Below are 24,057 nucleotides of genomic sequence, written 5' to 3'. Positions count from 1 at the left end.
TAAGAAGCTTATTTTAAACTTCACACACCTTGAATATTGTGTATAGTTTTGGTCTCCTAATCTGAGGAAGGACATTCTTGCTATTGAGGGAGATCAGCGAAGGTTCACCAGACTGATTCCCGGGATCACAGGACTGACAAATGAAGAAAGACTGGATCGACTAGGCTCATATTCACTGGAATTTAGAAGAATGAGAGGGGATCGCATAGAAATATATAAAATTCTGAGGAAAATGGACAAGTTAGATGCAGGAAGAAGGTCCCCGATGTTGGGGAAGTCCAGAACCAGAGGTCACAGACTAAGGATAAGCGGTAAGCCATTTAGGACCGAGATGAGGAGAAACTTCTTCACTCAGAGAATTGTGAACCTGTGGCATTCTCTACCACAGAAAGTTGTTGAAGCCAGTTCGTTAGATATAATCAAATTGGAGTTAGATGTGGCCCTTACGGCTAAAGGGATCAAGGAGTATGGAGAGAAAGCAGGAATAGGGGACTGAAGTTGCATGATCAGCCATGATCATATTGAATGGTGGTGCAGGCTCGAAGGGCCGAATGGCCTACTCCTGCATCTATTTTCTATGTTTCTATGTTTCTAAATATCTTTAATTAATGAATAACCTGTATGTTTGTAACTTCCTTTATATGCATTGATTGTATGTAAAACTCATTTATAAATGATAGAAAATGGCCGCATAACATAAAAAGGGTTTAAAATGGCCAAAGGCTGAAAAGCAAAGCCTCATGGTAAAATGAGCCGTTATTATGTTCACCATTTTTGTAACTGCTGATACAGCTTCATTTAGAACTAGAATGATCAAGTCCAAAATTATTCATCAATAAGATAAAGGTATGCAGCCTGTACCATTTCTTATCATAATTTTGTCAAGCCAGGCTCAGAATTCTGTGTGACATGGTCTGTATAATTGCTCTCAGAGAAGTGATTCCTGCCACAGGGAGGGGAGGGGCGATAGAGATAACATAGAAGGTCAAAAGCAGTAGACATAATATGATCTATTGTAAGGCTGAAACAGCTGTGAATTTTCACAGCATTTGAACGGGAAGAAAAGGGTATAAAGTAACAGCTCTTCTACCAGGAAGGGAGTGCGAATCAAGACAACAGGAAGAAAGAATCTTCAGAATAAAGAGATGGCACTATGGTCTCTCGAGAGGACACTGTCGAGAACAGGCTGTGACTATCATTTGTTAATTATTACTTTTTGTAACAGAACATAATTTACTTGATAAATCTCTGTTGTTTTGACTCAATTTACCTGTATTAAAAGCATTTATTATAATCTGAGCAAGAGTCTCTCAGTTTGAATTAAATATAAACCCTGAGAATAGTTGAATTGCTATAATTAGCAAAGTGGCAAAAAGCTGCGAAGTAGTTAAAAACTACATCTGGCGACCGCAAAGTGACTAAACAAAGAGATATTGTACAAAATACAATATACTCATTAAACAAGTTAACTGGGGACTCTTGTCATTTTTTATTCTTCATTTGAAAACAGGTTGTTGAATATAAACAGCAGACATAAGGCAGATCGTTTGATCACCGATCGAACCTTGTGGTGTGTTGATTTACGGCAACCGATAGTGACTATTATCTTCTTTAAGGAAGCTGAAAGCCAGGGCAGCTCTCCCCCAGTCCAGGCTGGGTCACTGTGTGAGTGACAGCAGCTGGAGAGACTGACACAGTCTGGGTAAAGGTGACTGGACCCCTCATTGCTCAGTCATGCCCCATCCATCAACGTAACCCAAAAGGAAACGGTGCCCAAATTAGACTTAAAGGATGCAAGTTCTAACCCCAGTCCAAATCTTAGCAGGGAAACTACGCAAGATTACCCAGCTTCATTACAATCCGGCAGATTTACATATTCAGTGGATCATGACAATTTAAAAACTATTTAATACTTACTCTTGCGGAAGCAACCAGGCTGTTCCGCCTCTTGCGGCACTGGTCAGATTCACGCCTATCATGGAACACTGACGACACTACATCAGCGATCTCACCCCATATTTTCTGATACATCCAGGGTGGAGGTGTCCCACGCCCACCCCGGGTTAATTGGCCCCACCGCATCTCGATGTCATTGACCAATGTGTCATTTACTTCGTCAGAGAAGGGTTTTGCCCTCCTTCTCCCTGCAACCTCCTACAGACTCTCTCCCGAGTCCTCGTGCGACATCTCCATAATTTTTATCTTTCTAATGATTTACAATCGTCTTCCCACTTTATAACTAACTCCTTCACAGCTATAGCACTCGAAAAATCAGCAATCCTTCAAAAATCAGCAATCCTTCCCTCCTTCACAAAACCTCTTCTCCTTCCCCACAACAAACACTCTCCCTCTCTTTGTCTTCTGAGCAAGCGCAGATGACCAGTGACCTCCCAAATCGCAGGAAAAATTCTTTGCTAAAAAAAAGGCGCATGCGCAGAACGACCGTTGCTATGGATGCCAGCCTTGCACGACTGAAAACATCGTAAGGCCCATTTCACATCGCTAAGGCTATCGCCCAAAAGAAAAAGCCGAAACTAATGGTTTTTAAAATGGGCGATCCTGAAAAATAAAAATTCACTAAGGCTGGAAATATCACCCATTTTTTGGGCGATAGCGATCTTACTGGAAATTCTAGCCTACGGACTCTTCCTGCCCTGAGTGGGGCTCAGTACCACTGGACTAAAATATATTTTGAATGATGTTTGCACACTGTAGCCTGTGTAATTCAGTACTATTACATACCTCCACGGGCAGATGCTGACAGGTAAATACACACCACAAGCACGGAGAGAACGAAGATTGTTATCCTGTGTCCAGCCTGAAAAATATGATCATCAATGAGAAATGTCATTTTATTTGCTGCTGATATAAATCCATTTAAAATCAGAACTACTGCCCAGTTTCAGGTGAATTACCAACACACAAACAGCCACCCTGGTACTCACTGCGATACTTCACCAAACGAGTCTCGCCCTGAGCTGATGCAATAACCTGGGCACAACCTGCTACAATTTATACTCTGCTGAGCTCAGTGACAGCCCACTGCATTGAAGTAAATAAGGAGGCGGTGCTGACACTGCTGTCCATCCAAACACTCAGAGAGCTTTCATTGCCAGTACTTTCTGACATCACCGATTTGTACAATGATCACAAGATAATTAGGAGGAGGGAGTTCACTCGGCCCATCTTAATCCATCCGCCCAGAAAGATAAACAGGCTGGATTTTCCGGCCTTCTCCGCTCCGTTTGTTGGCACAGAGCGGCGGCAATGGTGGCGGTGAGATGTTTTGGTCGGGCAGTGAGATGTTTTGGTCGGGCGGTGAGATGTTTTGGTCGGGCGGTGAGATGTTTTGGTCGGGCGGTGAGGTGTTTTGGTCGGGCGGTGAGATGTTTTGGTCGGGCGGTGAGATGTTTTGGTCGGGCGGTGAGGTGTTTTGGTCGGGCGGTCAGCCTCCAGTGCCCCGCAGTGATCCTCGGGTCCGGTTTTACGGTGGCGCGGAGCAACACCGCCCGGAAGATCTGCGCCGGTGAGCAACGGCCCTGGTTGCGACACCGGCACGAGTTTGAGCTCCTGCCCGACCCGTCCGGCCAGAAGCACGCCCCACAATGACCGCCTGGGAAATCAGGGCGCTCCAACCATCCCGTCGGCGAAGAGGTGAGTAATGGACTCCTGAGGTTAGTGTGAGTGTTTTTTCTTTTAATGTTTGTTAGCGATTTGTGTTGTGGTGGAGTGGGCAATGTTTTGGGATGTTTTTGTGTTTTTGTTTCAGTTTCCTCCCCACCCCTCAGACGTCTCTCGGAGCGCTCCTGTCCCGGCCCTTTAGCTCGGGAGTTTCCCATCCTTGTGCCAAGAGAGGTGTACAATGCCTCCATTAGCACGGTGCCTCCAGACACAGAGCCCAGCTGCCCAAACTTAAATACTGAGGCCCAAACTATTCCCGGCCGCTAACTTTCCCGCCCCGCCGACATTATTGCCTCAAAAACAGTAAAACCTAAAATCCAGCCAGATAATTCCACCCTCCCCCACCCGACTGTTCCTTCAATGATCACAAGTAATTCCCTCCCCAACTCTGGGAGAGCATCCGGTGAGTCGATCGCTCACTCCTGATCTCAGTCCGAATTTTCCCTTTCTTCGTTTGACTGTGACTTTTGCACAAACATAATCTCAAAAATTAAGAACTGCAGGTGACTGTTGTGGCGAAGAGCACTACCTCAGATATGAAGGGCCGGATTGTACTTTTAAATGAGACGTTTCATTGACTTTCAGCCTGTGAAGCTTCACTTGATATTCATGGGGAGAATGGCAATCATTTCAACATAAAATGAAGGCTCGAAACAAACAACTTGGGCAATGCGGGCTTAGATCAGTAAACATCGGTTTAATGTTGACAGAGAGGGAGAAGTTGAAGATTCTGGTTTAGTCTGTTGGCCCTTCTTGGAAATGAGATACTGAATGTGCATCTGTTGACAACAGATTTAATGCAATCCTGGCGTTCAGTGGGAGGGTGTTTGGCCATCTCCCAAAAAACGAGCGACCTGGAATTACAACAAGAAGTCAGGCCATTTGGCCCAAACAGTCTGGACTGGTGTTTTTCCTCCACATGAGTAGCTGTCCTAATCCCATGTACCCCACACCTTTGCGTCTTGTTCAATTTCCTTTATTATTCTGTCTCCCTTCCCATCTGTCTGAGAGTGAGTGTGCACCGTGTGTAATACCTGAGTGTCCAGCTTCCTGCACAATGAGAGACAAATCCATGTCACATGGTCTGTGATCTGGTAAGTAACGGCGATGTTTGTTGCGGGTGGAATGTTGGCTGAACTTGCTTTTCTTAGAATAGTGGAAACTTTTAGAATTAACTGAATAGGCAATCGAGGCTGTAAGAGATGGTGGGTTGACACAGGGCAGTGAAGGAAAATAATGTTTGTGTAAATTTAGGCCATTGATTGAAAAGAAACGATCGATACTGAAACGCAGTTTAGTGACCGAATAACCCTCGGGGATGGCGAGTTAGAAGCACAGTGATGAGTTTTAGGCAACTGCTGACAGAGATCAGCGAACCCAACACTGAACAAAGATTAAACCCAGAGAAACCTAAACAAGGGAGAACAGCGAAGTGAACATTCTCGGCACAGTTCACACTCCAGTAAAGGACTGTCTCCAGTATGGGGTGTTCCCCCAGCATGGGTCACTCTCCCCAGCACTGGACGCTCTCCCAGCACGGGACACTCTCCCCAGCACAGGACGCTCTCCCCAGCACGGGACGCTCTCCCAGCACGGGGTGCTCCCCCAGTACGGGACATAAGAACTTAAGAAATAGGACCAGGAATAAGCCATTTGGCCCCTCGAGCCTGCTCCGCCATTCATTAAGATCATGGCTGATCTGATCATGGACTCAGCTCCATTTCCCTGCCCGCTCCCCATAAGCCTTTATTCCCTTATTGTTCAAAAATCTGTCTATCTCTGCCTTAAATATATTCAATGAGCCTCCATAGCTCTCTCGGGCACAGAATTCCATAGATTTACAACCCTCAGAGAGAAGAAATTTCTCTTCATCTCAGATTTAAATGGGCAGACCCTGATTCTAAGTCTATGTTCCCGAGTTTTAGTTTCCCCTATGAGTGGAAATATCCTTTCTGCATCCACCTTGTCGAGCCCCCTTATTATCTTATAAGTTTCAATAAGATCACCTCTCATTTTTCTGAACTCCAGTACGGGACATACTCCAGGAGAGTGTCCTGTACTGCAGAATGTCCCGCACTGCAGAATATCCTGTACTGCAGAATATCCCATGCTGCAGAACGTCCTGTACTGCACAGTGTCTCATACTGCAGAATGTCCCGTACTGCAGAATGTCCCGTACTGCAGAATGTCCCATGCTGCAGAATGTCCCATGCTGCAGAATGTCCCATACTGCAGAATGTCCTGTACTGCAGAATGTCCTGTACTGCACAGTGTCCCATACTGCAGAATGTCCCATACTGCAGAATGTCCCATACTGCAGAATGTCCTGTACTGCAGAATGTCCTGTACTGCACAGTGTCCCATACTGCAGAATGTTCCATACTGCAGAATGTCCTGTACTGCAGAATGTCCCGTACTGCACAGTGTGCCGTACTGCAGAATGTTCCCATACTGCAGAATGTCCTGTACTGCACAGTGTCCCGTACTGCAGAATGTCCCGTACTGCAGAATGTCCCGTACTGCAGAATGTCCCGTACTGCAGAATGTCCCGTACTGAAGAATGTCCCGTATTGCAGAATGTCCCGTATTGCAGAATGTCCCGTATTGCAGAATGTCGCGTATTGCAGAATGTCCCGTATTGCAGAATGTCCCGTATTGCAGAATGTCGCGTATTGCAGAATGTCCTGTACTGCAGAGTGTCCCGTACTGCAGAATGGCCTGTACTGCAGAATGCCCTGTACTGCAGAATGTCCTGTGCCGGAGAATGTCCCTCAATAGCAAGAATGTTCTTCCGCAGATTAGAAGACCAAAACTGTCCACAATGTTCAAGGTGTGGCCTCACCAAGGCCCTGTACAACTGCAGCAAGAGCTCCCTGCCTCTATACTCAAATCCTCTCGCTATGAAGGCGAACATGCCATTTGCCTTCTTCACCGCGTGCTGTACCTGCATGCCGACTTTCAATGACTGATGTACCATGACAACCAGGTCTCGATGCACCTCCCCTTTTCCTAATCTGTCACCATTCAGATAATATTCTGCCTTCCTGTTTTTGCCACCAAAGTGGATAACCTCACATTTATCCACATTATACTGCATCTCAAATGTATCTCAAATGTATCATCACCTCCCAGCTCCCTGCCAAGCTCTCACAAAAGCCCGTGTTTGAATCCATGCTCTCAGACACTGTCTCTCTGTCCACCAAATTGAATTTAATATCCTTGATCTCGTCTCCAAATGCCTCCATGGCCTTACCCCATCCTACCTCTGCAATCTCCTTCAGCCCTGCGTCCCCTCCTGCACCCTTTGGTCCTCCAACTCTTGTGCATTCATTCCTCCCTTTTCCCCACCACCCACATAAGGCCTTCTGCTGCCTTAACCATTCTCCACATCAGCTTACAATACTTTAACTTCCTTTTTTCTCTTTCAAAAGCATGCTTTCAGATTTCCCAGTAGCTGAATACCTGAAGACACAGCATAATGATATACAGAGGTATGGGGACCAGGAATGTCTCAAGTTCCAGAACGCCTTATCCCTCGATGCGGGGACAGGAGAAGTAGCAAGGGTTTCAACTCCTGATTGATAGCCAGTGACCCTGTTGAACGTATATATGTGTGGACTTTAGCTTAGACAGGTTTAGTGTTGGCCGAAGGCAGGATCTGGCTCGGCTTTAGTGCCCCCTACATTGAATGACCCATTAACACCCAAACTCCATGCTCATCACTGAAGAATAACCATTGGCCTGTGGTATTGGGTGATGATACACCCTGTGAATCCTATGTATTCCAGCATAGTAGAGGAGGTGTAATGGGACGAAATCAGAGGGAAATATTGACTGAATGAGGGGTTGTGGGAGGACACGTGAGAAACATTCAGCGAAACTTTCAACTGCATCAGGGCATAAAATGGACGATAGTGAACTGGGTTCTTGTTACACACGCCACACAATTTTATTTCTATTGCCTTCAATGGAAGGAAAACTTGGATGGTGTATATCAGGCGGCCGATGGACTACCACCAGTTTTATGCCCCGCCACAGTTGAAAGATTTGCTCATTATTTGAAAGTAAAATGTATTTGTTAAAAGCTGTAAGGTTATTGTCATGTATGTAACCTTTACGTAACAACACAGCAATACTGTATATACGTAAGAAATGCACACCTTGACCACAGGGGGTCAACTTGTGGGAGACACTCCTCACCTGGTCACCCAGGTATATAAAGGGAGGTCCCACGCAGGGTCATCACTTCTCGGTCCTGTGAATAAAGGTTTAGGTCATGGAGTGACCTTGTCCATAGAATGTGCCTCATGTGGATTTGTGGTATTGTGTAAGGAACTTACATTGGCAATGAGAAATGGGAATCAACGACCCATGAGAATGGCCACCGGCAGCACAGATCAACGGTACTGTGTTGGTGAGGACTGGGACGATTTCATTGAGAGACTTCAGCAGAGTTTTGTCATGAAGGACTGGCTGGGAGACGCAGCGGCCGACAAGCGAAGGGCTCATCTGCTGACCAGCTGTGGACCTAAGACTTATGCGCTCATGAAAGACCTGCTGGCACCTGAGAAGCCGGTGGACAAAACCTTCGAAGAGCTCAGCAAACTAACCGGTGAGCACCTCAAAACGGCGAGCAGCGTACACATGGCCCAACACAAATTCTATACATACCGACGTCAGGAAGGACAGAGCATACCGGATTTTGTTGCGGTCTTCTGGCACTTGGCCAGCCTTTGTAAGTTCACAGACGCCTGCAGGGGGGAGATGCTAAGGGATTTCTTTACTGAGGGCATTGGTCATGCTGGGATTTTCAGAAAGCTAATTGAGACCAAGGACTTGACCTTGGAAGCGGCGGCATTGATGGCTCAGACTTTTATGGCGGGGGAGGAGGAAACCAAGATAATATACGCGCCCAATTCTGCCTCCAACGTGGCGATCGATCAGGGAGTCAATATCATAAACGCGATACAGAGCCCCGCAGGCAAGAGCAGTTCGAGACACCCCAGGCAGCAATCGACCCAAGAGTAAGTCTCCAATAGAGACAATGGCAGGCTGAAAGGAAATTTACGCCCCCCCCAGTGGACAATGCGGCTTGGGATGGGGCCATTGACACCCACTAACAGGGTGCTCAAGGGCAGTCAAAGGGACAATCAGTGAGGAATGCCTTGCAATAGCTCCTTTGTTCACAATAATGGGAATCTCAGCTCAGGCTGGAGGTGTGGAGGCAGACATGCTGCCAAGACTTGCAGGTTTCAACAGTTCGTCTGCAGAAATTGCAAACTCAGTGGCCATTTCGCCAGAATGTGCAGAAAGCCTGTAACCAGGCTAATATACGAGCCGGATGAACCAGATGAGGGGTCTGCAAGGCCTGATGACGCTTGGGGCAAATCAATGGACACTGAAGTTCAGCGGGTTCATGTGGCAAACATTCACAGCTCATATACGAAAACACCACCGATGATGATAAAAGTCCGATGAAATGGCATCCCTGTATGCATGGAGCTGGACACAGGAGCTAGCCAGTCACTCATGAGTGTCCAACAATTCGAAAAGTTGTGGCCACTCAAAGTCAGCAGACCCAAACTAGAATGCATTGAGACGCAATTACGGATGTACACCAAAGCAATCATTCCAGTGCTAGGCAGTGCAATGTTGGCAGTCACACACAATGGATTGGTGAACCGGCTGCCGCTCTGAATTGTCCCGGACAATGGTCCCGCATTGTTGGGGAGGAGCTGGTTAGCTGAGATGAACTGGAAATGGGAGGATGTGCACGCCATGTCATCTGTGGACCGAAGTTCATGCTCACAAGTCCTACAGCAATTTGAGTCACTATTTCAACATAGCGTCGGGACGTTCAATGGTACCAAAGTGGTGATACGCATCACCCTGGATGCCAGACCAGTGCACCACAAAGCCAGAGCTGTGTCGTATGTGATGCAGGAGAAAATTGAGAGCGAGTTGGACCGGTTGCTGAGAGAGGGCATCATCTTGCCTGTTGAATTCAACGACTGGGCAAGTCCCATCGTTCCCATTCTAAAAGCAGATGGCTCAGTCAGGATCTGTGGCGACTACAAGGCCACTATCAACCGGGTGCCCCTACAAGACCAATACCTGCTCCCGAGAGCGGAGGAGCTTTTTGCCACACTGGCAGGCGGCAAGCTGTTCACCAAGTTGGATCTCACTTCAGCCTACATGACCCAAGCACTGGCCGACGAATCTAAACTACTGACCACCATCACCACGCACAAGGGACTATTTGTTTACAACAGGTGTCCGTTTGGAATCGATCAGCGGCCGCGATTTTTCAACAAAACATGGAAAGCCTGCTCAAATCCATTCCTGGAACAATCGTATTTCAGGACGACATCCTCATCACCGGTCGTGACACCGAAGAACACCTCCATAACCTAGAGGAGGTGCTACGCCGAAAGGACCGCGACTCAAGCAGTCTTAGTGTGTGTTTTTGGCTCCCGAGGTCGAGTTTCTGGGCAGGAGGGTTGCTGCAGACGGGATTTGGCCTACCGAATCCAAAATGGATGCGATTCGACAAGCGCCCAGGCTCGGCAACACATCGGAGATGCGTTCATTTCTGGGACTCTTGAACTATTTCGGGAATTTTCTGCCGAACTTAAGCACATTGTTGGAGCCGCTACACGTGCTCCTGCGTAAGGGTTGTGATTGGTTTTGGGGGGACTGTCAGGAACGGGCTTTCAATCGGGCGCAGAACCTACTTTGTTCAAATAAGTTGTTGACCCTGTACGACCCCCGTAACAAATTGGTTCTGACATGTGATGCATCGTCCTATCGGGTTGGGTGCGTGTTGCAGCAGGGTAATGCTGAGGGCCAACTACAACCTGTGGCTTATGCCTCCAGGTCGCTCTCTCAAGCTGAACGGGGTTATGGGATGGTTGAGAAGGAAGCACTCGCATGTGTCTATGGGGTGAAAAAGATGCCTCAGTACCTTTTTGGCAGGAGATTCGAATTAGAAACGGACCACAAGCCGTTAACATCCCTGCTGTCAGACAGCAAGGCCATCAATGCCAATGCGTCAGCTCGCATACAGTGATGGGCTCTCACGCTCGCTGCTTATGACTACACCATCCGGCACCGGCCCGGATAATTGCGCTGATGCACTCAGCAGGCTTCCACTGGCCACCACCGAGGGGGCAGTGGTGCAAAGCGCTGAGATGGTCATGGCTGTTGATGCCTTTGACAGAGCAGGTTCCTCCATCACAGCCCATCAGATCAAAATCTGGACCAACAGAGATCCCCTCCTATTCTTGATGAAGAAATGTGTCCTGACTGGGGATTGGGCGCCCGCACACGGAGCATGCCCTGAGGAGGTCAGACTGTTCCACAGATGGATGGATGAGCTCTCCATCCAAGCCGATTGCCTACTCTGGGGCAGCGGGGTAGTCATGCCCCAGAGAGGCAGGGAAGCATTCATCAGGGAACTCCACAGCGAGCACCCGGGCATCGTGCTGATGAAGACCATTGCCCGGTCACATGTGTGGTGGCCGGGAATTGATTCAGACCTGGAATACTGTGTTCGCAGGTGCACTACATGTGCCTAGCGAGGTAATGCCCCCAGGGAGGCCCCGCTCAGCCCGTGGCCCTGGCCCACCAGGCCATGGTCACGTATTCACGTAGACTACGTGAGCCCGTTCATGGGAAAAATGTTTCTCATCGTGGTTGATGCGTACTCGAAATGGATCGTGTGCATCATTTTGAATTCGTGCACGACATCCACCACCATGGAGAGTCTGCGCGCGGGCTTTGAGACCCACGGCTTGCCGGACATCCTTGTTAGCGATAATGGCCCATGTTTCACAAGCTACGAATTCCGGGAGTTCATGTCGGATAATGGCATTAACCATGTCAGGACAGCACCGTTCAAGCCGGCCTCCAATGGTCAGGTGGAACATGCGGTCCAAATCATAAAGCAAGGCATGATCCGGATTTAAGGACCCTCCCTTCAATGCTGCCTATCGCGCCTCCTGCTGGCCTATAGGTCCCAACCGTACTTGCGCACGGGGGTCCCGCCTGCGGAGCTACTCATGAAATGAACACTTAAAACGGCTGTCCCTCATTCATCCAGTCCTGTCTGATATTGTTGAGGGCAAGCACCAGTCCCAAAATGAGTACCATGACTGAAATTCAAGGGGGAGATGTATAGAAATTGATGACCCTGTATTTGTTCTCAATCACGCTTTGGGGCCCAAATTGCTTGAGGGTACTGTAATAGACAAAGAGGGGAATAGGGTCATAATGGTTAAACTTAACAATGGGCAGATATGCCGCAAGCATCTGGACCAAGTAAAAAAAAGATTCAGCATGGACACTGAGGAACCTGTGGAAGATCATGAGATGGTATTCACACCACCGCCAGTGAACGAGCAACAACAACATTCAGCAGCATGCACAGTCCCTGCGGTCAGCCTGGACAGGCTCCGGAATCACCACAGGTGACAGACACGCATACCAAGGCTCAACAACCAGGACCTCAACTGCCGCACTCCACGAGAGAGCGCAGACCACCCAAGAGACTGAACCTATGATCCCAATAAGATGTTGAGGGGGAGGTGATGTCATATATGTAACCTTTATGTAACAAAACTGCAATACTGTATATACGTAAGAAATGCACACCTTGACCACAGGGGGTGAACTTGTGGGAGACACTCCTCACCTGGTCACCCAGGTATATAAAGGGAGGTCCCACGCAGAGTCATCACTTCTTGGTCCTGTGAATAAAGGTTCAGGTCATGGAGTGACCTTGTCCATAGAATGTGCCTCATGTGGATTTGTGGTATTGTGCAAGGACCTTACAGTTATGATTAACATGTCTGCAATATATCATTCTAAAAGAGAAAAAGCAAGAGCAAGAAAAAATACAAAATACAAATTACTATTTTTTCAAGGGGAATTAAAAGCTTACGATTCATACGTGTAATAGACCTTGTACAACATTCATGGCGAATAAAATAACTCGGGCGATAGAGAGAGTTTTAAACTAATTAGTGTGGGGGAGGATTCAGGTGAGTGAAAATTTAAAAAGTCAAAGATTAAGGAGAAGGCAGTGGAGCAGGGTGGCACTGGGGGAAGTGAAAACCAGAGCGTGACAGGAAGGGATAGAATGTACAAACATAAAGGTGAATCAGAAAGTGGGGTCAGAGCAGGAAAAAAAGGTAAAAACAAATTTAAAAGCTCTTTATCTGAATGCACGCAGCATTCGTAACACAATAGATGAGTTGTCGGCACAAATAGAGACAAATGTGTATGATCTGATAGCCAGCACAGAGACGTGGTTGCAAGGTCAGCAAGGCTGGGAACTAAATATTCCTTATCTCCACCCAAACTGATTCAACATCTTGATCTTCTCAGCCAATACCGTTTCTCACTAACGCACTGATCTCATCCTTTATGAACAGAGCCACCCCACCTCCTTTTCCTTTCTGCTGTCCTTCCGAATGAGTGACCATAGCATGGTTAAATATCAAATTCATTTGGAGGCTGAGAAAGTTGGATCTCAAACCAGTGTTCTAAGCTCAAACAAAGGAGACTACGAAGGTATGAAGGCAGAGTTGGCTAAAGTGGACTGGGATTAAAGTGTGCCGGTTGATGAGCAGTGGCAGACATTTAAGGACATATTTCACAGCTCTCAACAAAAATATATTCCAATGAGAAGAAAAGACTGCAAGAGAAGGGATAACCATGTGTGGCTAACTAAGGAAATAAGGGATGGTATCAAATTGAAAACAAGAGCATACAAAGTGGCCAAGACTAGTGGGAGGCCAGAGGATTGGGAAACTTTTAGAAGCCAGCAAAGAACGACTAAAAAAAAAGTAAAGAGAGGGAAGATAGATTATGAAAGCAAACTGGCATGAAATATAAAACAGATAGTAAGTTTAATAAAGAATCTGACCAGATACTGTAAGCTCAAAGTAATGTGTGACCGTAGTCCTTTATTGCAGGTCTCCAGAGTGCCTCTCCAGCCTGTGAGGCCTCCTTATATGCAGGTGCTCCCAAGGGATTGTGGGATGCCTTGGGACTCCAGGGGATGAGTCCTCTGGTGGCTAAGCAAAGTATTTACAGGTTTACATATGCAACAACATTCCCCCCCAAAGTCAACAGTGTTACTATTTACAATGTGAGTCGACCTGGGGCCTTCCTTTCCCTGGTTGATCGTCTCGATGCAAATGCTGGTTTTGGTGAGTCGTTTGTTGGGCCCTCGCTGGACTGCTGCACTGCTGGCCTTGCAGGGCTGCTGGTTGTGGTGAGTCCTGCTGCGCTGCTGCAGGTGATGGGTTCTGCTTTGTGGTCAATCGCTGGGTCAGTTGCCACTTGTGTGTGTGTTGGGGGGGTTGAAAAATGTCGAGTCTAGTGTTGGTTGTTCTGGATAGTCCATGAATCTGAGTTTGGTTTGATCCAAGTGTTTTTTGCAGGTGAGTCCATTTGAAATTTTGACCAGAAACACCCTACTCCCCTCTTTGGCCATGACAGTGCCGGGAAGCCACTTGGGACCTTGTCCATAGTTCAACACAAATACAGGATCATTAATCTCGATTTCGTGTGACACATTTGCGTGATCGCATGTATTATGTTGAAGCCGCCTGCTCTCTACTGTTCGTACAGATTAGGGTGGATTAGCGCGAGCCTTGTCTTAAGTGCCCTTTTCATGAGCAGTTCAGCGGGGGGAACCCCAGTGAGCGAGTGGGGTCTTGTGCGGTAACTAAGCAGGACTCGGGATAGGTGAGTGTCCAGTGAGCCTTCAGTTACCCTCTTCAAGCTCTGCTTGATTGTTTGCACTGCTCGCTCTGCCTAACCATTGGACGCTGGTTTAAATGGGGCAGATGTGACATGTTTGTTCCGATTGCGGGTCATGAACTCTTTGAACTCGGCACTGGTGAAGCACGGCCCATTGTCACTCACAAGGACGTCAGGCAGGCCGTGCGTGGCAAACATGTCCCGCAGGCTTTCAATGGTGGCAGCGGACGTGCTTGCCGACATTATCTCACAATCAATCCATTTGGAGTACGCATCTACAACCACAAGGAACATTTTTCCCAAGATTGGAATTGCATAGTCGAGATGGACCCTGGACCATGGTTTGGAGGGCCAGGACCATAAACTCAATGGCCCCTTCCTGGGTGCATTGTTTAACTGTGAACATGTGTTACATTTCTGCATCGATACCGAGCCACCACACGTGGGAACTGGCTATCGCTTTCAGAATTACAATGCCTGGGTGGGTACTGTGGAGGTAACTAATGAAAGTGTCCCTGCCCTTTTTTGGCATCATTACCCGATTACCCCATAGGAGGCAGCCTGTCTGGACATTTCATCTCTGCGCCGCTGGTACGGCTTTAATTCTTCCTGCAGCTCTAACGGGACACGAGACCAACTCCCGTGTAGCACACAGTTTTTTACTAAGGACAGTAAGGGGTCCTGGCTCGTCCAGGTTCTAATCTGTCGGGCGGTAACAGGTGATTGCTTAATCTCGAATGCTTCCATTACCATAACTAAAACTGCGGGCTGTGCCATCTCCACCCACGTGGTGGGCAGTGGCAACCTACTGAGAGCATCGGCACAGTTTTCTGTGCCTGGCCTGTGGCGGATGGCGTAGTTGTATGCGGACAACGTTAGCTCCCATCTCTGGATGCGGGCCGATTCATTCGTATTTATCCCCTTATTTGCAGAAAAGAGGGGTATAAGTGGCTTATGGTCGGTTTGCAATTTAAATTTGAGCCCAAACAGATATTAATGCATTTTCTTTACCCCATAAACACACGCTAACGCTTCTTGTTCGATCATGCTATAGGCCCTCAGCCTTAGACAGACTTCTGGATGCATAAGCAACCGGTTGCAATTTCCCAGATTCATTAGCTTGTTGCAATACATACCCGACACTGCATGATGACGCATCACATGCTAGTACCAAACGCTTACATGGATCATACAACACATGCAATTTGTTTGAGCATAACAGTCTCCTAGCTTTCTCAAAGGCTCTTGGCTTTTACCCCACATCTATTCATCTCCTTTAGGCAGCGAAGAGTGCAGTGGTTCTAACAGTGTGCTAAGACCCGGTAAGAAGTTACCAAAGTAGTTCAGGAGTCCTAGAAACGACCACAGCTCCGTCATGTTCTGTGGTCTTGATGTGTTCTTGATTGCCTCTGTCTTCGAATCGGTGGGCTTGATGCCATCTGTCGCGATTCTTCTCCCCAGGAACTCCACTTCAGGCGTCATGAAAATGCACTTCGAGTGTTTTACCTAAGCCCCACATGATTCAGCCGACTAATAACCTCCTCCAGGTTCTGCAGGTGCTGGACAGTGTCCCAACCTGTGACCAAGATGTCGTCCTGGAAGACCACGGCACGCGGGACCAATTTCAGCAGGCTTTCCATGTTCCTCTGGATATTGCCGCAACTGATCGAATACCAAACGGGCATCTGTTGTAAATTAAGAGATCTTTGTGCGTGTTGATGCAGATGAGGCCCTTCGATGATTCATGTAGGCCGAGGTCAAGTCCAGCTTCGTAAATTTTTTTTTCCCCGCCAGCATCGCAAATAGGTCATCTGCCTTAGGTAGCGGGTATTGATCCTGCAGGGAGAAACGATTGATAGTTGTTTTGTAATCACCACAGATTCTGCCGGTGCCATCTTCCTTGAAGACTGGAACAATCGGACTGGCGCACTCATTGAATTCGATCAGCGAAATGATGCCTTCTCGTTACAGCCATTCCATTTCGATCTCCACCCTCTCTCTCAACATGTACGGTAGCGCTCTCGCCTTGTGATGGATGGGTCGCGCCCCCAGAATCAAACGGATCTGCACTTTTGCTCCTTGGAACTTTCCGATGCCTGGTTCGAACAGCGAGGGGAACTTGTTTAGCACCTGGGCACATGATATGTCGTCGACGGACGAGAGCGCTCAGATGTCGTCCCAGTTCTGGCGTATCTTTCCCAGCCAGCTCCTGCTGAACAGCATGGGGCCATCGCCCGGTACCACCCAGAGTGGTAAATTGTGCACTGTTCCACCGTAGGAGACCTTTACGCTAGCACTACCGATTACGGGAATCAGTTCCTTTGTGTACGTTCTCAATTTAGTATGAATGGGAGTCAGGACTGGCCTTGAGGCCTTGCTGCACCACAATTTATTGAAAGTCTTTTTGCTCAGTATGGACTGGCTTGCGCCCGTGTACAGCTCCATTAACACCAGCAGTCCATTTAATTCAACCTTCAGCATTATCGGGGGACACTTTGTGGTATATGTGTGCATCCCATTTACCTCTGCCTCCTCCGTCTGAGGCTCTGGTTCATCATGATCCACCGTGGATCTGTCCTCCTCTGCAACATGATGGTCTGGAGGATTAGCAGAGTCTGCAGCATGTCTGCACATACATTGGAGGTGTCACATTGTTCTACAGCCCTTGCAAATGTATCCTTTGAAGCGGCATGAATGAAAACAATGATCACCACCACAGCGCTAACAAGGTGTTAATGGCTTTGCATTCACCACCCTTGATGGTGGTCTCTGAGACATCTGCAGACAAGCAGCTGCAGGCATGTGACGCCTGCCCTGTATGTTATTATTCGAAAACAACACTACTTTGTTCACAGCATTTGCAGCAGCACTCGTGTGCTGAGAGATGTGTTTGGTCTTGTCACTGGTGGCGATGAACGCCTGGGCTATCGCTATGGCTTTACTCAAGGTTGGGCTCTCTACATTCCAAAGTTTGTGAAGTATTACTTCATGGCCAATGCCAAGTACAAAGAAGTCCCTGAGCATGTGCTCCAAGTGTCCTTCAAATTCGCAATGTCCTGCAAGGCGCCTTAGCTCGGCGACATAGCTCGCCACTTCCTGGCCTTCAGACCTCTTGTACGTGCAGAACCGGTACCTCGCCATCAGAACGCTTTCATTCAGGTTTAGATTCTCGCGGATCAGTGTGCACAAATCACCGTAGGACACCTCTGCAGGTTTTGCTGGAGCGAGCAGATTTTTCAAGAGGCCATATGTTGGTGCCCCGCAAACGGTGAGGAGGATCGCCCTTCGTTTGTCAGCATTCGCTTCTCCTTCCAGCTCATTGGCCACAAAGTATTGGTCGAGTCACTCCACAAAGGTTTCCCAATCATCTCCCTCCGACAATTTCTCCAGGATGCCCACGCTTCTCTGCATTGTTGCACTGGGGTTCGTCATCTGTATGTCGTCGTCAGTTGTTCTGTCTTGAATAAAGAATCTGACCAGATTCTGTAAGCTCAAAGTAACGTGTGACCGCAGTCCTTTATTGCAGGTCTCCAGAGTGCCCCTCCAGCCTGTGACGTTTCCTTATGTACAGGTGCTCCCAAGGGATTGTGGGATCCCTTGGGACTCCAGGGGATGAGTCCTCTGGTGGTTAAGCAAGGTATTTACAGATTTATATATATAACAGTAAGAGTTTCTATCGGCAAATAAAAAGGAAAAGAGTGGCTAAAGTTAATGTTGCTCCCTAGCAGGATGAGACTGGGGAATTAATATGGAGAACAGGGAAATGGCAGAGACTTTGAACAAAAATTTTGTATCGTTCTTCACGGTAGAAGACACTAAAAATATCCCAATAGTGGATAATCAAGGGGCTATAGGGAGGGAGAAATTTTATACAATCACTAAAGAAGCAGTACTCGGTAAAATAATGGGACTAAAAGTGAACAAGTCACCTGGACCTGATGGCTTGCATCCTAGGGTCTAAAAGAAGTGCCTGCAGAGATAGTGGATGCATTGGTTGTAATCTAGCAAAATTCTCTGGATTCTGGGGAGGTCCCAGCGGATTGGAAAACCGCAAATGTAACAGCCCTATTTAAAAAATGAGGCAGACAGAAAGCAGGAAACGATAGACCAGTTAGCATAACATCTGTCGTTGGGAAAATGCTGGAGTCCATTATTAAGGAAGAAGTAGCAGGACATTTTGAAAAGCATGATTCAATCAAGCAGAATCAAAATGATTTTATGAAAGGGAAATCATGTTTTACTAATTTGCTGGAGTTCTCTGAGGATGTAACGAGCAGGGTGGATAAGGGGGAACAAGTGGATGTGGTGTATTTCGATTTCCAGAAGGCATTCAATAAGGTGCCACATAAAAGGTTACTGCACAAGATAAAAGTTCACGGGTTTGGGGGTAATATATTAGCATGGATAGAGAATTGGTTAACTGACAGAAAACCGTGAGTCGGGATAAATGGGTCATTTTCAGGTTGGCACACAGTAACTAGTGGGGTGCCACAGGGATCGGTGCTGGGGCCTCAATTAGTTACAATCTATATTCATGACTGGGTGAAGGGACCAAGTGTAATGCAACCAAGTGTACTGATGATACTGATGATGGTGGGAAAGCAAGTTGTGAGGAGGACACAAAAATTCTGCAAAGGGATATAGACAGATTAAGTGAGTGAGCAAAAATTTGGCAGATGGAGTATAAAGTGGGAAAATGTGAGGTTATCTACTTCGGCAGAAAAAATAGAAAAGCAAATTATAATTTAAATGGAGAAAAAATGAAAAGTGCTGCAGTACAGAGGGATCTGGAGGTCTTTGTGCATGAAACATAAAAAGTTAGTATGCAGGTAATCAGGAAGGCAAATGGAATGTTGGCCTTTATTGCAAGGGGGATGGAGTATAAAAGCAGAGAAATCCTGATACAACTGTACAGGGTATAGGTGAGGCCACACCAAGAGTACGATATACTTGCATTGGAGGCTGTTCAGAGAAGGTTCACTACGTTGATTCCAGAGATGAGGATTTTGACTTATGAAGATAGGTTGAGTAGGTTGGGCCTATACACATTGGAGTTCAGAAGAATGAGAGTTGATCTTAATGAAACATATAAGATAATGAGGGGGCTCAAAATGGTGGATGCAGAGAGGATATTTCCACTCATAGGGGAAACTGAAACTAGGGGGCATAGTCTCAGAATAAGGCACCGCCCATTTAAAACTGAGATGAGGAGTCATTTCTTCTCTCAGAAGTTTGTAAATCTGTGGAATTCTCCACCCCAGAGAGCTGTGGATGCTGGGTCATTGAATATATTTAAGGCAGAGATAGACAGATTTTTGAGTGATAAGGGAATAAAGGGAGCAGGCAGGGAAGTGGAGTTGAGTCCATGATCAGATCAGCCATGATCTTATTAACTGGTGGAGCAACATCGAGGGGCCAAATGGCCTACTCCTACTCTTATTTCGTATGTTCTTATGTTTATAGATTTACCAAATTCTCAGTTTACAAAAATCGTTTCGGGCTCCAGGCTCCTTCACTAACAAAGAAACATCATAACTTGCTCCTCACTAAAACTTTCTGTCAGCGGCTTAGTCATATATATGCAATGTCCACAAATCCAGACATGTGTTTCGAAATGTGTGTGCCAGTGATTGCATGTGTGTTATCTTCACATTGTTCACTGGCACTATTGAAAGTATAGCAGCACTAAACACTACCTAACTGAAATCATTACAAGCTCACTACCATATTACAATCACAAAAATACAGACACAAGAATAAATGGCTGGTTGCCTGGTTTAGCTTAGTAGGGTTATGAACATACTTGTATTGCAGGCAGTTTGCTTAAATAACTGACTAGGGGCACAGAATTCCATAGATTTACTACCCTCAGAGAGAAGAAATTTCTCCTCATCTCAGATTTAATTGGGCGGCCTCTTATTCTAATTCCATGTCCCCAATGATTGGAAATATCCTCTATGCATCCACCTTGTGGAGCCCCCTCATTATCCTTTAAGTTTCAATAAGATCATCTCTCAATCTTTTGAACTCTAATACGGGACATGTTCCAGGAGAGTGTCTCATACCAGAATGTCCTGTACTGCAGAATGTCCTGTACTGCAGAATGTGCTGTGCCGGAGAATGTCCCGTACTGCAGAATGTCCTGTGCCGGAGAATGTCCCGTACTGCAGAATGTCCTGTGCCGGAGAATGTCCTGTGCCAGAGAATGTCGTGTACTGTAAAAGTGCCCTGTACTCGAGGCTGTCCTGGAGTGTGTTCCATAGTAGAGAATGTTCACTTCGCTGCTCACCCTTCTTTAGGTTTCTCTGAGTTTAATCTTTGCTCAATGTTGGGTTCGCTGATCTCTGGCAACAGTTGCCTTAAATTCATCACTATGCTTCTAACCTACCTTCCCCCAGGGTTATTCCGTCACTAAACTGCGCTTCCATTGGTTGCCGGGCTTGGATTCATTCTTTGCATAATCGCTTCAGTATTGATCGTTTGTTTTCAATTAATGGCCTAAATTCACACAAACATCATTTTCCTTCACTGCCCTTTGTCAACCTGCCATCTTTCACAGCCTCATTTGCCTATTCAGCTAATTCTAAACGTTTGCACTATTCTATGAGAAGCAAGTTCTCCCAGTCTCCCAGCCAACATTCCTCCTCCAACAAACACCGCAGTTGCTTACCAGATCAGAGACTACGTGACATGGGTTCATCCCTCACTGTGAAGAAAGCTGGACACTCAGTTATTGCACACCGCGCACACTCACTCTCAGGCAGAATGGAGGAGGGGCAGAATAATAAAGGATATTGAACAAGACTCAAAGGTGGAGGGTACATGGGATGAGGACAGCTACTCATGTGGAGGAGAAACACCAGGACTGTCTGGTTGGGCCCAATGGCCTGTTTCCTTGTTGTAATTCCAGGTCACGTGTGAACATCAAGTGAGGACTGGGTCAGACACAACTGTGATAATAAACACTATCTATCCCAGTAACTATCAAATAAACACATAGATAGTGGCTGCTTGGTAAAGGTACTGTAGGGGGGCTGCATCAAAGGAATTGTACCCCAGCAACGAGTCAATGGTTTCAAGAGAGAAAGGAATAGTTTGCAACTGTGCTAAATGATGGTATAAGTGCTCCCATGTAATTTCCTCTGGATTCCCCGAAGGGTCTATCCTCGGCCCCCTCCTATTACTTAACTACACGTTGCTGCTCAGCTTCGTCATCTGAAAACATGTCATATGTCACATGTACGCTGACGACCCGAGTTCAACCTCAAAACTACCTCTCTCGACCCCTCCACTGACTTGTTACACTGCTTGCATGACATCTGGTACTAAATGAGCAGAAATTTCCTCCAACTAAATATTGGGAAGACCAAAGCCATTGTCTTCAGTCCCCGTCACAAACTCCGTTGCCTAGCCATCCCTCTCCCTGGCAACAGTCTGAGGCTGAACCAGACCGTTCACAAACTTGGTTTCATATTTGACCCCAAGATGAGCTTCCAACCACATATCCATTCCATCACCAAGACTGCCGACTTCTACTTCTGATATGTTATCCAACTGCCTCAGCTCACCTGCTGCTGAAACCCTCATCCATGCTTTTGTTACCTCTAGACTTGGCTATTCCAATGCTCTCCTGGCCGGCCTCCCAACTTCCACCCTTTATAAACTTGAGCTCATCCAAATCTCTGCTGCCTGAGTCCTAACTCGCATCAACTTCTGTTCACCCATCACCCCTGTTCTCTCTGATCAACATTGGCTCCCGGTCTGGCAACATCTCCAATTTAAAATTCTTTGTTTTCAAAGCCCTTCATGACCTTTCCCTTCCCTATCTCTGTAACCTCTTCAAACCTGCCAAGATATCTGCCTCCCTCCAATTCTTGCCTCAAGCATCCTCGATTTTAATCACTTCACCATTGGCGGCTATGCCATCAGCTACCTCGGCTCCAAGCTCTGGAATTCCCTCTTCACCTCTCCATCTCCTCCTTTAAGATGCTCTTTAAAACCTACCTCTTTGACCAAGCTTTTGTTCATCTGTCCTAATATATCCGGATGCACCAATTTGTACTAACAAAATGACTGTCGTGTCTCTGATTTGCTCTCCATTATCACATGACCTATTGTTGATTGGTCCCCTTGGAGGATAATCCACACCCTGACATTTCTCTGGAATGTGTAAATGGAACCGCCCAGCCCAAGTTCTGACTGACTTTGCAAATTTGATCCATTCTGACTTCAGAAGCCAGAGAGGACAGATCGCGAACAACCCAGCAAAAGCCACCAAGTTCCAGCCAAAGGCCCTGACCCCAGCGTCAGTGCTGCCTGTCCCAGCCGAAGCCCCTTACCTCAGCATCAGTGCATGACCTTAGCCGCACCCCACGCCATAGATGGGGCATTGTGTGCGGATTATTAACAGGTTTATTGGGTAGCATCCGAAGCTGGGTCGCTATGCCCAGAGTTCCTTGAGGGCGCCCTGCGAGGCCATCTGCAGTCTCTCCCACTGAAAGACAGCAGCCTTCCACCAGCCATGTTGCAGCCACTGGGGTAGCATTGAGTAAGAGCATTAGGATAGGCAAAGGCACATGCAAGACAGTAAGTAAAGCAATGCACAATAGTGATTAGTTACATTTTTGATGTAATATTGGATGCATATATGGAGAATGTTTGATTAGAAAGTTTGATTTGTGGGTGGTTTTATTTCAGCATTGTGGCCAAGAGGACACTGTGACGGTCACTAACAGAGAGAAGGTAAGGTGCGGGAATAATGTTGAATGGGGAATTGGGGAACGTAAGGTGTGGGAATAATGTTGAATGGGGAATTGGGGAACGTAAGGTGTGGGAATAATGTTGAATGGGGAATTGGGGAACGTAAGGTGTGGGAATAATGTTGAATGGGGAATTGGGGTTGTGTTCAATCGAACCACAGCCGGACGATTCGACCCCGGATATTCCGGTGAGAAAGGGGCTGTCTGGCTTGCCTCCAGCTTTCTGCCTCCTCATCCTCCATCCCCTCCTCCTCCTCCTGAGCTGGTGGCCGTATCCCCGGTGGCAGGGGCTGTGCCCTCATGATGGCCAGTTCTGGAGGATACAGCACACCACCACAAGTCGCGTTGCACGCTCCGGTGGGTACTGTAGGGCTCCTCCAGAGCGATCCAGGCATTGGAACCATTACTTCTGTTCCATGATGTTTTGTGTGGCAGCTTGGCTCTCATTGTAAGCATGCTGCCCATGTGTGGTTGGGTAGCGGTGTGGAATCATGAGCCAGGTGGTCAAGGGATAGATCTTGTCACCCAGTCACCACACTCTGGTTTGAGGTGGCTCAAAGACTGAGGGAACAGCAAATGGCGCAAAGAAAAAGCATCATGACTGCTGCCAGGATTGTCGGCATTCACCATCATGATGTGCTGAGCATGGTCGCACAACAACTGCACATTTAATGAGTGGAAACCTTTGTGGTTGTGGTACATCTCAGCATTTAGAAGCGGCACTCATAAAACCATGTGTCTGCACTTGATGGCGCTCTGCACCTGCTCTGGTCAGACTGAAGTCAATGAAATCCCCTCTTCTGGCATAAAGAGCTTCTGTCACCTCTCTTATGCAGCCCCGCAGTCA

The 24,057-nt window shown here is 47.1% G+C and overlaps 2 protein-coding genes across 4 annotated transcripts in view; one reads left to right on the top strand and one right to left on the bottom strand.

The window, feature by feature from the left end:
• Positions 1-3,537, bottom strand: part of LOC139263148 (intelectin-1-like) — an 88,483-nt gene extending 84,946 nt beyond the window's left edge. For both annotated transcript variants that reach the window (XM_070878773.1, XM_070878777.1), the window contains exons 1-2: positions 2,946-3,537; positions 2,743-2,818 (exon numbers count right to left, since the gene is read on the bottom strand). The gene's annotated coding sequence lies outside the window, so the exon portion shown is untranslated. The remainder of the gene's footprint in view (positions 1-2,742; positions 2,819-2,945) is intronic.
• LOC139263147 (intelectin-1b-like) overlaps positions 3,450-24,057 on the top strand; it is a 393,914-nt gene continuing 373,306 nt past the window's right edge. The window contains exons 1-2 of one of the 2 annotated variants that reach the window (XM_070878770.1): positions 3,450-3,654; positions 23,149-23,193. The gene's annotated coding sequence lies outside the window, so the exon portion shown is untranslated. Of the gene's footprint in view, positions 3,675-23,148; positions 23,194-24,057 lie in introns of both variants that reach the window. The other variant, XM_070878769.1, reaches the window with a different exon arrangement.

This window comes from Pristiophorus japonicus, chromosome 4, assembly GCF_044704955.1.
Source record: "Pristiophorus japonicus isolate sPriJap1 chromosome 4, sPriJap1.hap1, whole genome shotgun sequence".
Lineage (NCBI taxonomy): Eukaryota > Metazoa > Chordata > Chondrichthyes > Pristiophoridae > Pristiophorus > Pristiophorus japonicus.
The sequence above is the reverse complement of the archived record's forward strand: the minus strand, read 5'-3'. Positions and strand labels throughout refer to the sequence as shown.